The following is a 13,042-nucleotide window of genomic DNA, read 5'->3' as shown; positions in this document are numbered from 1 at the left end:
ATAAGGCTTCTATACTTACTTAAAGTGTTAAAATGTTAACTTTATAGTAGACTCTGAGAAGTTAAGTATGTATATTCGAATTCTTAGAGCAACTACTAAAAAATAACACCAAAGATATAGCCAAAAGCTAACAGAAATTAAAATGGAATATACATACTAAATATATACAGTATAAAGTATATACATATAAACACTAAATATAAGTATATATAGAATATATATATATTTACTCAAAAGTGAAGTTAAGAAATGGAAGATTGAGTGACAAAGTCTAACCAACAACTAATTGGAGTCCCAGAGGAAAGTAAGAATAGGGAAAAGGCAATATTAAAAAAGATCATGGTTAAGAATAATCGGGGGGGTTGGGGGGGGGGAGAAAGATGGCAGCAAAGTAGAAGGACCTGGAATGCATCCCTCTCCACAAATGCATCAGGAATACATCAAAAGATGCAATAATTCCCACAGAGAACCAGCTGAACACCAGCAGACGACCTCGGACACCAGAAAGGACTGCAAAGACCCTGACATAACTGGGTAGGACACAGGGGGAAGAAAATGACAAAGATGGGGGGAAGAAAGGAAAGGGACGGGTCCCACACCCTGGGACGGGGGGATCTGAAAAAGGGGACATTGCCAAATTCGGGGAAACATCCCTCATCTGACGGGGAAACCCCTTCTCCAACGGGGAATTTCCCTGGGTCAGAAGGGAGGCATTTGGGACTGTTCAAAGAGGGTGAAGCAGCTGAGCTGTGGCAGACGGGAAAGAGTGAGAAACACACGGAGGGTCTGCACCACGGCTCAGCATGTCCAGACTGAGACGAGGGTTCATACCTGAACAGGGGTCTGGGAGCTGGAATGTGGAAACCAGAGAACTGGTTCAGGATGAGAAACATTGTTGGCAGTGGGGAGACAGACCAAGAGGACAAGAGGGAAGAAATTCGCAGCGGAGAACGCCTACGCCGGAAAGCTGCACAGCCATGGTGGTGGCTCGATACTGCTGACTCACAAGCACAGGGGAGGAGCCACAGGTGTAGCCTCTCTCTCGGTGCCTGCAAAGGACAAGGGAAGGACTCATCTGGGACTGGCTATCCGAGCAGGGCTGGCCTAGAGTGCCTGCAGCCAAGAGCCAAAAGTCTGCAGAGTGGCCCGGCTCTGGAGACATTCTGTTTACACCTGAGCTGACGGCTTCTCTTTGCAATAAGCACTGCCACTGCCGACCGAGCCACCGTGACGCAGGCAGGGTGCCCCGGTGGAGTAATATGCAGGGGGGAGGAGCCACAGTTGTAGTCGCTCTCTTGGCCTGAGCCATCAGCATCCCTCTGCAACAGGCACCTCCACCGCCAGCCGAGCTGCCACGACCGAGGCCGGGCACCACTACTCACTCACCGCCAGGGGAAGAAGCCACTATTGTACCCTCTCTCTCCCCACACACTGACCCTTACAGACGAACAATAAAGGAAGCTCTGCTGGTCGCAGAGTAATACAAAAAGACCAAGGTGGGTAGAAGGACACTTATAGCTGAGACCTCAAGGAAATAGAAATGTTATTAGTAATTCTATTGATCTGGTCCATTCTGGGGTCAGTTCCAGTTTCTTTTTTTAATTAATTACAATCTTAGTCCTAAGGGATCTACACATTTTATAACATTTTTATTCTATTTTTTTCTTCTATTTTTATTTTTGGCCTTTTTATATATTTCTATTTCTAGCTAAGTTTTGTGTAGTGCTGACTTTCTCTCTCCTACCTCCTTTTCTTCTCTATCTTTTATACATTTTTATTTTTTTTCTTTTTCCTTTCACATTTCCAGTTACACTATGCTCTTCTGTTGCCCTGTCTTCTATCCTTTTTTAGTTTATTTCATCTTAATACACTTATAATCAATATTATCACTCTGCTTGTTCCCTTGCTTTATTCTCCAGATTACACACTGCTTTGGTTTTTATTATTATGTTTTGCCTTTATCTTAGTTCTAATTATAATTCTCTGATTTTGTTTTCGGAATCTTCAGTCTGTCTGGTGGTACTCTTGCTCTTTAATACATTTGATCCTAGCTTTCAAACTTTCCCTGTATTTGTGTTTCTGTGTGTGTGTGTGTGTGTGTGTGTGTATGTGTTTCTGTTTTTGTTTTTTTTGTTTTTTGAATTTCTGCTGGTTTTCTCTTAGATTGTCTGATTGCATACTAGGGTTCTTCTGTCAGGTCATTCTAGTGCTTTATGTTCTGTTGGATTCAGTATTTGTGTGTCTTCTACATGTATGTGTTTCCTTCATTTAGTATTTGTTTGACTCAACACTCTGCCATTAGTCTGGGGCTTGGACAGTCTTTTTTAAACCCCTTTATTGCCAGGACAAGCAACCTCTGAAGTCTGGACTACTCAATCAGAAGTCAAGTAGGAGGCTCTGGGGAGGGAGCACTGAATCCAGGATGCTAGACTACTAGGGAGTCCTCAGACACAGGGAAGATAAACTGCAGAGAATTCTCACAGAGCCTTGTATCAAAATCTAAGACTAGGCTTTGTTTGACTGTCTGTAACTGCCAGTGCTGGACACCTCAGACCAATCTACAGACAAGACAGGAACACAAACCCACCCATCAGCACACAGACTACATAAGCCATATTAACCTCACAGATACCCTAAAACACAACACCTGACAAGGCCCTGCTCATCAGAGAGAAAAGACACAGAACCACACCAGAAAGCAGGCACCAGACCTCCCTACCAGGAAGCCTACTCAAGACACTGGACAAACCCCACCCCAGGGGGCAGAGGGCAGAAACAAGAGGAATTACTACTAGGCAGCATAGGGAAAGGAGACAGCAAATCCTGTATATTAGATAAAATGAGAAAACAAAGAAACACCATGCAGGCAAAGGAGTAGGAAAAAAACCAACAAGATAAAATAAATGAAGAGGAAATAGGAAAATTGCCGGAAAAAGAATTCAGAGTAATGATAGTAAAAATGATACAAAATCTCGACAACAAAATACAGAAAATACAAGAAACAGTTAATAAGGACTCAGAAGAACTAAAGAGCAAACAAACAGTAATGGACAACAAAATAACCGAAATTAAAAATACTCTAGATGGTATAAACAGCAGAATAACTGAGGCAGAAGAACAGGTGAGCTGGAAGATAGAATGGGGGAAATAACTGCCACAGAGCAGGAAGAAGAAAAAAGAATAAAAAAAAATGGAAGACAGTCTCAGAGACCTTGGTGACAACATTAAGTGCACCAACATTTGAATCATAGGCATTCCAGAAGAATAAGAAACAAAGAAAGGGTATGAGAAAATATTTGAAGAGGTTATAGTGGAAAACTTCCCCAACATGGGAAAGGAAATAATTTATCAAGTCCAAGAAGCACAGAGAGTCCCATACAGAATAAACCCAAGGAGGGCTTCCTAGGTGGCGCAGTGGTTAAGAATCCACCTGACAATGCAGAAAAAACCCAAGGAGAAATACACTGAGGCACGTATTAATCAAACTAACGAAAATTAAACGCAAAGAAAAAATATTAAAAGCAGCAAGAGAAAAGCAACAAATAACATATAAGGGAAAACCCATAAGGATAACAGCTGATCTTTCTGCAGAAACTCTGCAGGCCAGAAGGGAGTGGCAGGATATACTGAAAGTCCTGAAAGAGAAAAACCTACAGACAAGAATACTCTACCCAGCAAGAATCTCATTCAGATTTGAGGGAGAAATCAAAAGCTTTCCAGACAAGCAAAAGTTAAGAGAATTCAGCACCACCAAACCAGCCTTACAACAAGTGCTAAAGGAACTTCTCTAAGTAGGAAACACAAGAGAAGGAAAAGACCTACAAAAACAAACCCAAAACAATTCAGAAAATGGTAATAGGAACACACATGTCAATAATCACCTTAAATGTAAATGGATTAAATGCTCCAACCAAAAGACACAGACTGGCTGAATGGATACAAAAACAAGACCCTTCTATATGCTGCCTACAAGAAACCCACTTCAGACCAAGGGACACATGTAGACTGAAAGTAAGGGGATGGAAAAAGGTATTCCATGCAAATGGAAGTCAAAAGAAAGCTGGCGTAGCAATATTCGTATCAGACAAATTAGACTTTAAAGACTATTACAAGAGACAAGGAAGGACACTACGTAATGATCAAGGGATCCATCCAAGAAGAACATATCACAATTGTAAATATCTATGCCCCCAACATAGGAGCACCTCAATACATAAGGCAAATGCTAACAGCCATAAAAGGGGACATCGACAGTAACACAATACTACTAGGAGACTTGAACACCCCACTTACATCAATGGACAGATCACCCAAACAGAAAATAAATAAGGACACTTAAGCTTTAAATGACACATTAGACCATCTCGACTTAATTGATATTTACAGGACATTCCATCCAAAAACTATAGAATGCACTTTCTTCTCAAGTGCACACGGAACATTCTCCAGGATAGATCACATCTTGGGTCACAAATCAAACCTCAGCAAATTCAAGAAGACTGAAATCATATCAAGCATGTTCTCAGACCACAACACCATGAGACTAGATATAAATTACAGGAAAAAAACTGCAAAAAATACAAACACATGAAGGCTAAACAATACATTATTAAACAACCAAGAAATCACTGAAGAAATCAAAGAGGAAATCAGCAAATATCTAGAAACAAATGACAATGAAAACACAACAACACAAAACCTATGGGATGCAGCAAAAGTTGTTCTAAGAAGGAATTTTATAGCAATACAGTTCTACCTCAAGAAACAAGAAAAATATCAAATAAACAACCTAACCTTACATCTAAAACAATTAGAGAAAGAACCAAAAAACCCCCAAAGTGAGCAGAAGGAAAGAAATCATAAAGATCAGAGCAGAAATAAATGAAAAAGTAAGGAAGGAAACAATAGCAAAGATCAGTGAAACTAAAAGCTGGTTCTTTGAGAAGATTAACAAAATTGATAAACCATTAGCCAGACTCATCAGGAAAAAAAGGGAGAAGACGCAAATCAACAGAATTAGAAATGAAAAAGGAGAAGTAACAGCACACACGGCAGAAATACAAAAGATCATGAGAGACTACTACAAGCAACTATATGCCAATAAACTGGATAACCTGGAAGAAATGGATAAATTCTTAGAAAAATACAATCTTTCAAGACTGAACCAGGAAGAAATAGAAACCATGAACAGACCAATCACAAGCATGGAAATTGCGACTGTCATTAAAAATCTCCCAACAAACAAAAGCCCAGGGCCAGACGGATTCATAGGCAAATTCTATCAAACATTTCGAGAAGAGTTAACACCTATCCTTCTCAAACTCTTCCAAAATATAGCAGAAGGAGGAGCATTCCCAAACTCATTCTATGAGGCTACCATCACCCTGATACAAAAAATCTAGAAACAATAAATTCTGGAGAGGGTGTGGAGAAAGGGAACTCTCCTGCACTGTTGGTGGGAATGTAAGTTGGTACAGCCACTATGGAAAACAGTTTGGAGGTTCCTTAAAAAACTAAAACTAGAACTACCATATGATCCAGTAATCCCACTACTGGGCATATACCCAGAGAAAACCAGAATCCAAAAAGAAACATGTACCATAATGTTTACTGCAGCACTATTCACCGTAGCCTGGGCATGGAAGCAACCTAAATGCCCATCAACAGATGAATGGATAAAGAAGATGTGGCACATATATACAATGGAATATTACTCAGCCATAAAAAGGAATGAAATGTAGCTATATGTCATGAGGTGGATAGACCTACAGTCTGTCATCCAGAGCAAAGTAAGCCAGAAAGAGAAAAACAAATACTGTATGCTAACTCATATATACGGAATCCAAAAAATGGTACTGATGAACCCAGTGACAGGGCAACAATAAGGATGTAGATGCAGAGAATGGACTGGAGGACATGGTGTTGGGGGCAGGGGGGTGGTGAAGGGGAATCTGGGATGAAGTGAGAGAGTAGCATAGACATAGATACACTACCAATTGTAAAACAGATAGCTAGTGGGAAGTTGCTGTATAACAAAGGGAGAGCAACTCAATGAAGGGTGATGCCTTAGAGGGCCAGGACAGGGAGGGTAGGAGGGAGTCACGGGACGGAGGGGCTATGGGGATATATGTATATATACAGCTGATTCACTTTGGTGTACCTCATAAACTGGTACAAGAGTGTAAAGCAATTATATTCCAATAAAGAGCTTAAAAAAAAAAGAATAATCCAGGGACTCTCGTGTTGGTCCAGTGGTTAGGACTCCGCGGTTCCACTGCAGGAGGCATGGGTTCGATCCCTGGTCAGGGAACTAAGATCCTGCATGCTGCGTGGTGCAGCTTAGAAGATAAAAAAAAATAAAAAAATAAAAAATAAGAAGAAGAAGAAGAATCCAGACTTGTTTAAAAAACACCAGTCTTCAGAGATTTAGGAAACCCAATAAAACTCAAGCAGGAGAAATGAAAGAAATCAACACCTCGACATACCATAGTAAAACTGTAGGAAAACAAAGACATGAGATAATTTTAAAAGCAGGCAGAGCCCAGTCACCTACTAAGGAACAGCAACAGATGCTCCTGACGGCCGACTTCTGAATGGCAACAACAAAAGCCAGAAGGCCCCTACGGTGTACTGAGAGGAAAAAGCTGCCAACACAAAATTTCTACTTGGTGAATATAGCTTTCAGTAATGAAGCAAAATAAAGATATTTTAATACAATTAATAACAAAAACATTTACAAAGGACATCCTTTAGGCAGAAGCAGTGTTGGTTTTGTCACTTGAAAAAAGCAGCAGCAGCCTTGGTAATTCTGAATCCTCGCTGAAATTGGCTTTCAGTTGAAAAGAACGTCTCAAAATAGCCTCCCATCCTCCTTTATCAAGGACACTTATTCAGGAATTTGTTTCCTTAAACTGTTAACAATTTTGAAAGTACCAAAGCACAAACCAATAGATGATTATTGTTTCTCAGGCTCCCACCAAGAGGAACTGTTTTCTCCCACCCCATGGCCATTCTTCTGTCAGATTTAAGAGATACATTAATGACATAAGTAAAAAATGAAACATACTTTTTAGAAATTAAACACTTTAAATATCATCCTTTCCAACAATAAGTTATCCGGGGTAAAATATCCCCAAACAAACGAAAACAATACCACAACAACCTTAATCCCTTCTAGGATTTGATATCTATAGCTTTTAAGACCCTGTTTCAAATGCAGCATGCAAATAATAATCACAAATAAGAAAATTTTGGCATGCACACGTACTCTATTTTTAACCATAAAATTCACAGTTTATCTTTACAAGTAAACCCAGAGTGCCAGATCAATGTTTTGCCTCAGAACTTCATAAATTAAAAAACAAACAAACCCAAGAGGACAGCAGCATCAGCAGAGTTTTTGAATCTCTCCAAATCTACATATAAAACCAGACAGAGCGACTAAATAACCACTAGTAACAACACCAAAAACCCAAGAACAACATGCACAGCCCATCTATGTGACAAGGCACCTTCCCCAAAGCCAGAATACAAGTAGGTGAGGAAAAACTGTCACTAGCCATACAGTCTGCATGGTGTCTATGGCTGGGCGGGAGAAAGCAACAAGTCATCAGAGCCCTGACGAGGACAATCCCAAAGTAGCCAATGGGTATCACTGGAAAACAGAGAGTTACAGTGTGAGAAAGCACTGAAAACGCGACGGAATTCTGCCCACTTTGGTGGTGGGTGCGTGTCAGGGGCCCGCAGTGAGAGAGTGTGAAGGCCCTCGAACAGTCTTGCCCCATGAATTCTTTACACTGACCTCCCAGGGTTCCCTTCCAGAACAGAGCAGAGAAACCTCAGAGAATGAAATCAAACTCCAGAGAATGAGGGACAAGAGAGAAAAGGAGAAGCAGTGGAGGGGAAGCGCTGCAGGCCATGTGAGGAGGCAGGAGGCCACTTGCTTTGTTGTGTTGTGTTGTGTTGTGTTGTGTGTTCAGGATCCCGTGCAGCATGTGGGATCTCAGTTCCCAGACCAGAGATCAAACCCGCGCCCCCTGCAGTGGAAGCACCGAGTCTTAAGCACTGGACCGCCAGGGAAGTCCCAGGAGGCCTTACTGTTGAAGCCTACATGCGTACAACTGAAGAAAGAGCTCTGTGAAGTTACAGAAGCTACCCTGGACCACACCTCCTTCTAAAAGTTAAGTCATGCTCAAAACAAGCCTGCAACAGGCCATTTCAAAATGAGGTCAACGGCATCAGAGAATAAAATAAAACAGAATCAGCAAACTCAAATGAGGCAGAGAAGTCAAGAAACAACTAAAACAAAAGAAAAGGTCATTTCAGAACTGAACACAAGAATACTTAAGAGACAAAGAAGATGAAAGGGAAGAAAAATTTTTAATTTAAAAGAAGAGATAGAAATGATTTAAAAGAAAGTAATAAACACTGAAAATGAATCCTACAAACAGATATATTGAGGTCCTAAAGAAAACAAAAGTAAGCGCACAGGAAAAAATATAGCAAAAACTATAAGAAAAATTTCCTGAAATTAGAAAAAAAAATTTTTTTGAAGCTACATATTGAAAGAACACACCCCATACCGGAGAATACTAACCCATAAGAAACACCAAGATATATTCTTGTAAAATCACTAGATACTAAAGAAAAAAAAAAAAATTCTTGGGTATCTAGGCAGAAACAACAAGTAACTTTCAAGGGAAAGAAAAGTTGATTATCATGAGACTTTCAACAGCAATACCAATTTCAAAAGAAAACAAAATAACATATACGATACTCAAGAAAAACAAAAGTGAACCAAATATTTCATATCCAGCAAAACTGACTTTAAAGTATAAGGGACACTGACAAACTCTAATCAACATGCAAAAACTAGGGAATACTGTCCCCAAGAACATTTCCTTAAGAATCTAGTAGAGAAAAAGCTTCATCAATCCAAATGACTACAGAGACATTGAACACAGAAAACATTAAACATATAGTGACTTGTGGAAGTAAGTACTCTATATAATAGACACATGCTCTGATAATACAGAAATAGTACAGCAATTTTAAAACTGGGAGAGACACAGGAAAAGCATATGCAAATGCTGTTTGTTTTTTTTTGACCTGTTCTCAGTAATTACATTGGTGATGGTAGCATTAGTCTTGTTATTTTGAGACTGCTATGTATAAAAGCCGGGATAAAATAAATGAGTAATTATAGGCTATTCTGATTCTATCATCCCCTGTGTCCTTGAGGACCAGGATTCTTGATATGGAAGGAAGGAGATACATGTAATACAAAAACAGGCTAAGTGAAAAACCCTAACCTAGAAACATCAGTACAAACTCAGAGTGTTTTACCGTAGCTCTGCCCACTGAACAGGCCTAGAAACAATGACCAACCTTAGGCAATGAGCACACCTAGAACCTAGACAGGATCCTGGAAATACTATTTTCTACTACAAGGTGCTAGTGTTTCTTAGAGCAATGGCTCATTCCAGGCTGGGGTTCATTATAGAAAGCAAGGAAGCACTGAAAGACTACCAGGGTTACTTCAAAAGGACTCAGGACAGTTGCCTAAGGCTTGGGGTGAGGAAGAGGAGGGACTGCAAATGGGCGCGTGGCTCCTTCTGGGTTGACAGATGTGTTCTACAGTGAGATGGTGGTGATGGCCGCACAGCTCTATAAATACACCAAAAAAAGCTGAATAAACTCTACACTTAAAATGGTGAATTTTATGCAATAATAAATTATATCTCAATAAAGCTGCTTTAAAAAGAGAGGAAAAAAAGAACTCACAAGAACGTGAAGAGGCATTCAATACCCCAAAATAGGAAAATATGACATTCAAAAGGTATCATGATCCCAAGTGAATAACTCCTAAAATATTTTTAAATCCAAAGGTTCATGAAGATATTTTTTTAATCTGGTGATTATACAAGTTTACATTTGTGGTAAGATTGCATAGAACTAAATACACACATGCAAATGAATAGATATAAAACTGGTAAAACCAGACAAAGGTAAGTGGGCTGCGTCAATTGTCAATTTCCTGGTTGTGAAACTGTAGGGTAGTTACACAAGATGTTACCACTGAAGGAAACTCGGGGAAAGGTGCACAGGATCTCTGTATTATTTCTTACAACTTCATGTAAATGTACAATATTCTTTAAATGTTTAATTTTTTAAAAAAGAAATCTAATTGGTCATTTTTATAAAGTAGCAGGGGACTACTTCATTATCTTAAAAGCTAGTAAAGAATCAAGCATTTACCCTACCTTTCCTGTATGAACAGTACCAACAGTTAAGAAAATAGCAGATGAGGGAAACATCTCTTTATAAAAGTATCTCAATTAATAAATGAAAAAATACTATTAGATTATCAACATCTTCCGACTCCCAATGAACGAACAGATCTAGGCACTGAGAATTAACAGCAGGTAACATCACAAAAGGAGGGAGAAGCAGACATTAGATGCCTTGCGGTAAAAGAACTCATCACTATCTGAGGTCTTGCTGTAGGATCCACATCTGAGTCTCATCAGGCCTATGGATCCAGCTACCAGCTTGCAGGACAGAGAGGACAGGTGACCTGCACTGTGAGAGTGCAGGCAGCAAAATGCAGACTGTGGGAAAGCCTACTGCTAAAACACCCTGGATTCTTCCACAGATAAAATGTTAAGGGAAAAATGGGGGAGGCAAGAGCCAGGGGCTGGGGAGGAGCAGGGTAATGGAAGGGAAACTCATAGATTAAAAGAGTCTTAAAAGACAGAAACTTCCTTTAAATGGACAAGCATAAACACTGGTAGTCTTTGGGTGCACACCTGGAGATATCACTATAAAGAAATGCAGGAAAGCATCTTCTTTAAAAAGCAAGACAGGGACTTGCCTGGTGGCACAGTGGTTAAGAATCCACCTGCCAATGCAGGGGACTCTACGATCCCTGGGCCAGGAAGATCCCCCGTGCCTCAGGGCACCCAAGCCCACGCGCCACAGCTACTGAGCCTGTGCTCTAGAGCCCACGAGTCACAACTACTGAGCCCATGCACCTAGAGCCCGTGCTCTGCAACAAGAGAAGCCATCACAATGAGAAGCCCCCACATTGCAACAAGGAGTAGCTCCCGCTCGCCACAACTAGAGAAAGCCCAAGCACAGCAACAAAGACCTAAAGCAGCCCAAAAATAAAAAAATAAAAATAAAAAGCAAGACAGTGACTACTTCAGGAATAGAGCAAGTGGTGATCAGGCTGAGGCTCATGGATGTGGTCGCCGGGGCAGAGAGCAAAATTCTAATTCCTGACTTAAGGGAAGGTTACGATCGTGTTTGTTTTAGAATAACACAGTAAAGCTACACATTTGCTTTGTGTGATATTCTGTATTTGGTTTTTCTTTTACGATAAAAAGGGTTTTTTTTTTGGAGGAAAAGTTATACTACTAGTGTTACCTGTCATAATAGAACATTTATGACATTTAAAATAATTACATTTATTTTAAATAATTATATGAAACATTTAAAATAATTACATGATAGTAAATATCTAAAACAACTATGTGAAAGTAAACAATCTTATAAAATAATTACATCTAAAACGTACATACAGGTGAACCTATTTGCAAAGCAGAAATAGAGACACAGATGTAGAGAAGAAACATACGGACACCCAGCGGGGAAAGGGAGAGTGGGATGAGCTGGGAGATTGGGATTGACATATATATGCTACTATGCATAAAACAGATAACTAATGAGGACCTACTGTATGGCACAGGGAACTCTGCTCAATGCTCTGTGGTGACCTAAATGGGAAGGAAATCCAAAAGAGAGGATATATGTATACGTTTAGCTGATTCACTTTCCTGTATAGCAGAAACTAACACAACATTGTAAAGCAACTATACTCCAATAAAGATTAAGTAAATAAATAAAATGTACACAAAAGTAAACCATATTATTAAATTCCAGCCAGCCACTGAAGCCTGAGGAAGGTTCTGAGGCCTATTTTCAGTGTTAAAAGGAGATTAACAGTGCTGCTGAATGTGACAGGCTAGCACTCAAATGAGACTTTCTGCTCAACTTAATCAGGTCTTGAAAGAGCCCTGAGACTATCTGATTCAGGATGACCTCATGTTTGGCCGTGTACCACCTTAACGCATCTGCTCACTTAAAGTCACCTCGTGGACAATCTCCCGTCCTACACTTTTGGAAACACTGGGTTAAAAACAGGTCTGGTGCGTGAGGGTATACCAAGACCTAAGAGCGGGGTGAAAAACAAAAACTTAGCTCTCTCAGGTCACCGACAGATTCACGTCACTCGTTCCCATCGTTTCTAAACATGCTTAAAAGGTCTGCTTTTCCATTACGAGCATTTAAGCGGGTGGCCGACCCCACACCCCGTGAGAGCTGCTCATCCCCGTCCTAGCTACCAGCGCACACACTTCACTGTGGACTTAACAGGGCACCGTGGGAGCCTAGCAATAATCTGCCTCTGCCTTTACGCCTAATGTGCTCAGAGGTTCTAAACCGACAGGAGGCCTTGTATGTGAAAGCACAAATTATAAAAATAAGCGCAAAGGCCCTCCCCCATCTGAACTCCCTATCATGAAACAAGGCACCACATCCTGAGCTGCCCGCTCATCCACACTAAGCCAATCTGACCTCAAAGCCCTTTAAAAAAAGGGGGGGGGGCAGGTTGGGGGTGGAATATCAGATTACATAATAGACTTGTAATATAAACTTGGGGCAAGCGAAGAAAGATCTGAAATTCAGATGGAATTCAGTCATGTTTTTAAAACATTCTTCTAAAATACATACATAAAAAGCGGCCTGATTCTCCTATAAATGACTTGAGAGCAAGTCTGGTTTTACCTCATCTTCCCCCCTCAAGTTTTGCTACATGAGTTTGAAGAGAAGGCAAACTCGAGCCAGGAAAGTTTAATTTTTCTGGCACAGCTGCACACTAGAGAAAATAGTGACGCCAACACATAAAGACGAGATTCAGGCAGGAGTTGAAAGGGAACCTGTATCACAAAGGAAGATTAGTGTTGAATTCCTGTCTTCCATG

At 40.4% G+C, this 13,042-nt stretch overlaps 1 protein-coding gene across 13 annotated transcripts in view; it reads right to left on the bottom strand.

Moving 5' to 3' along the window:
* Positions 1–13,042, bottom strand: part of SUMF1 (sulfatase modifying factor 1) — a 115,142-nt gene that overhangs the window by 85,385 nt on the left and 16,715 nt on the right. The window lies entirely within an intron of this gene.

This window comes from Hippopotamus amphibius, chromosome 13 (genome assembly GCF_030028045.1).
Source record: "Hippopotamus amphibius kiboko isolate mHipAmp2 chromosome 13, mHipAmp2.hap2, whole genome shotgun sequence".
NCBI lineage: Eukaryota > Metazoa > Chordata > Mammalia > Artiodactyla > Hippopotamidae > Hippopotamus > Hippopotamus amphibius.
Note: the sequence above shows the minus strand (reverse complement) of the source record. Positions and strands in the feature narration are given on the sequence as shown.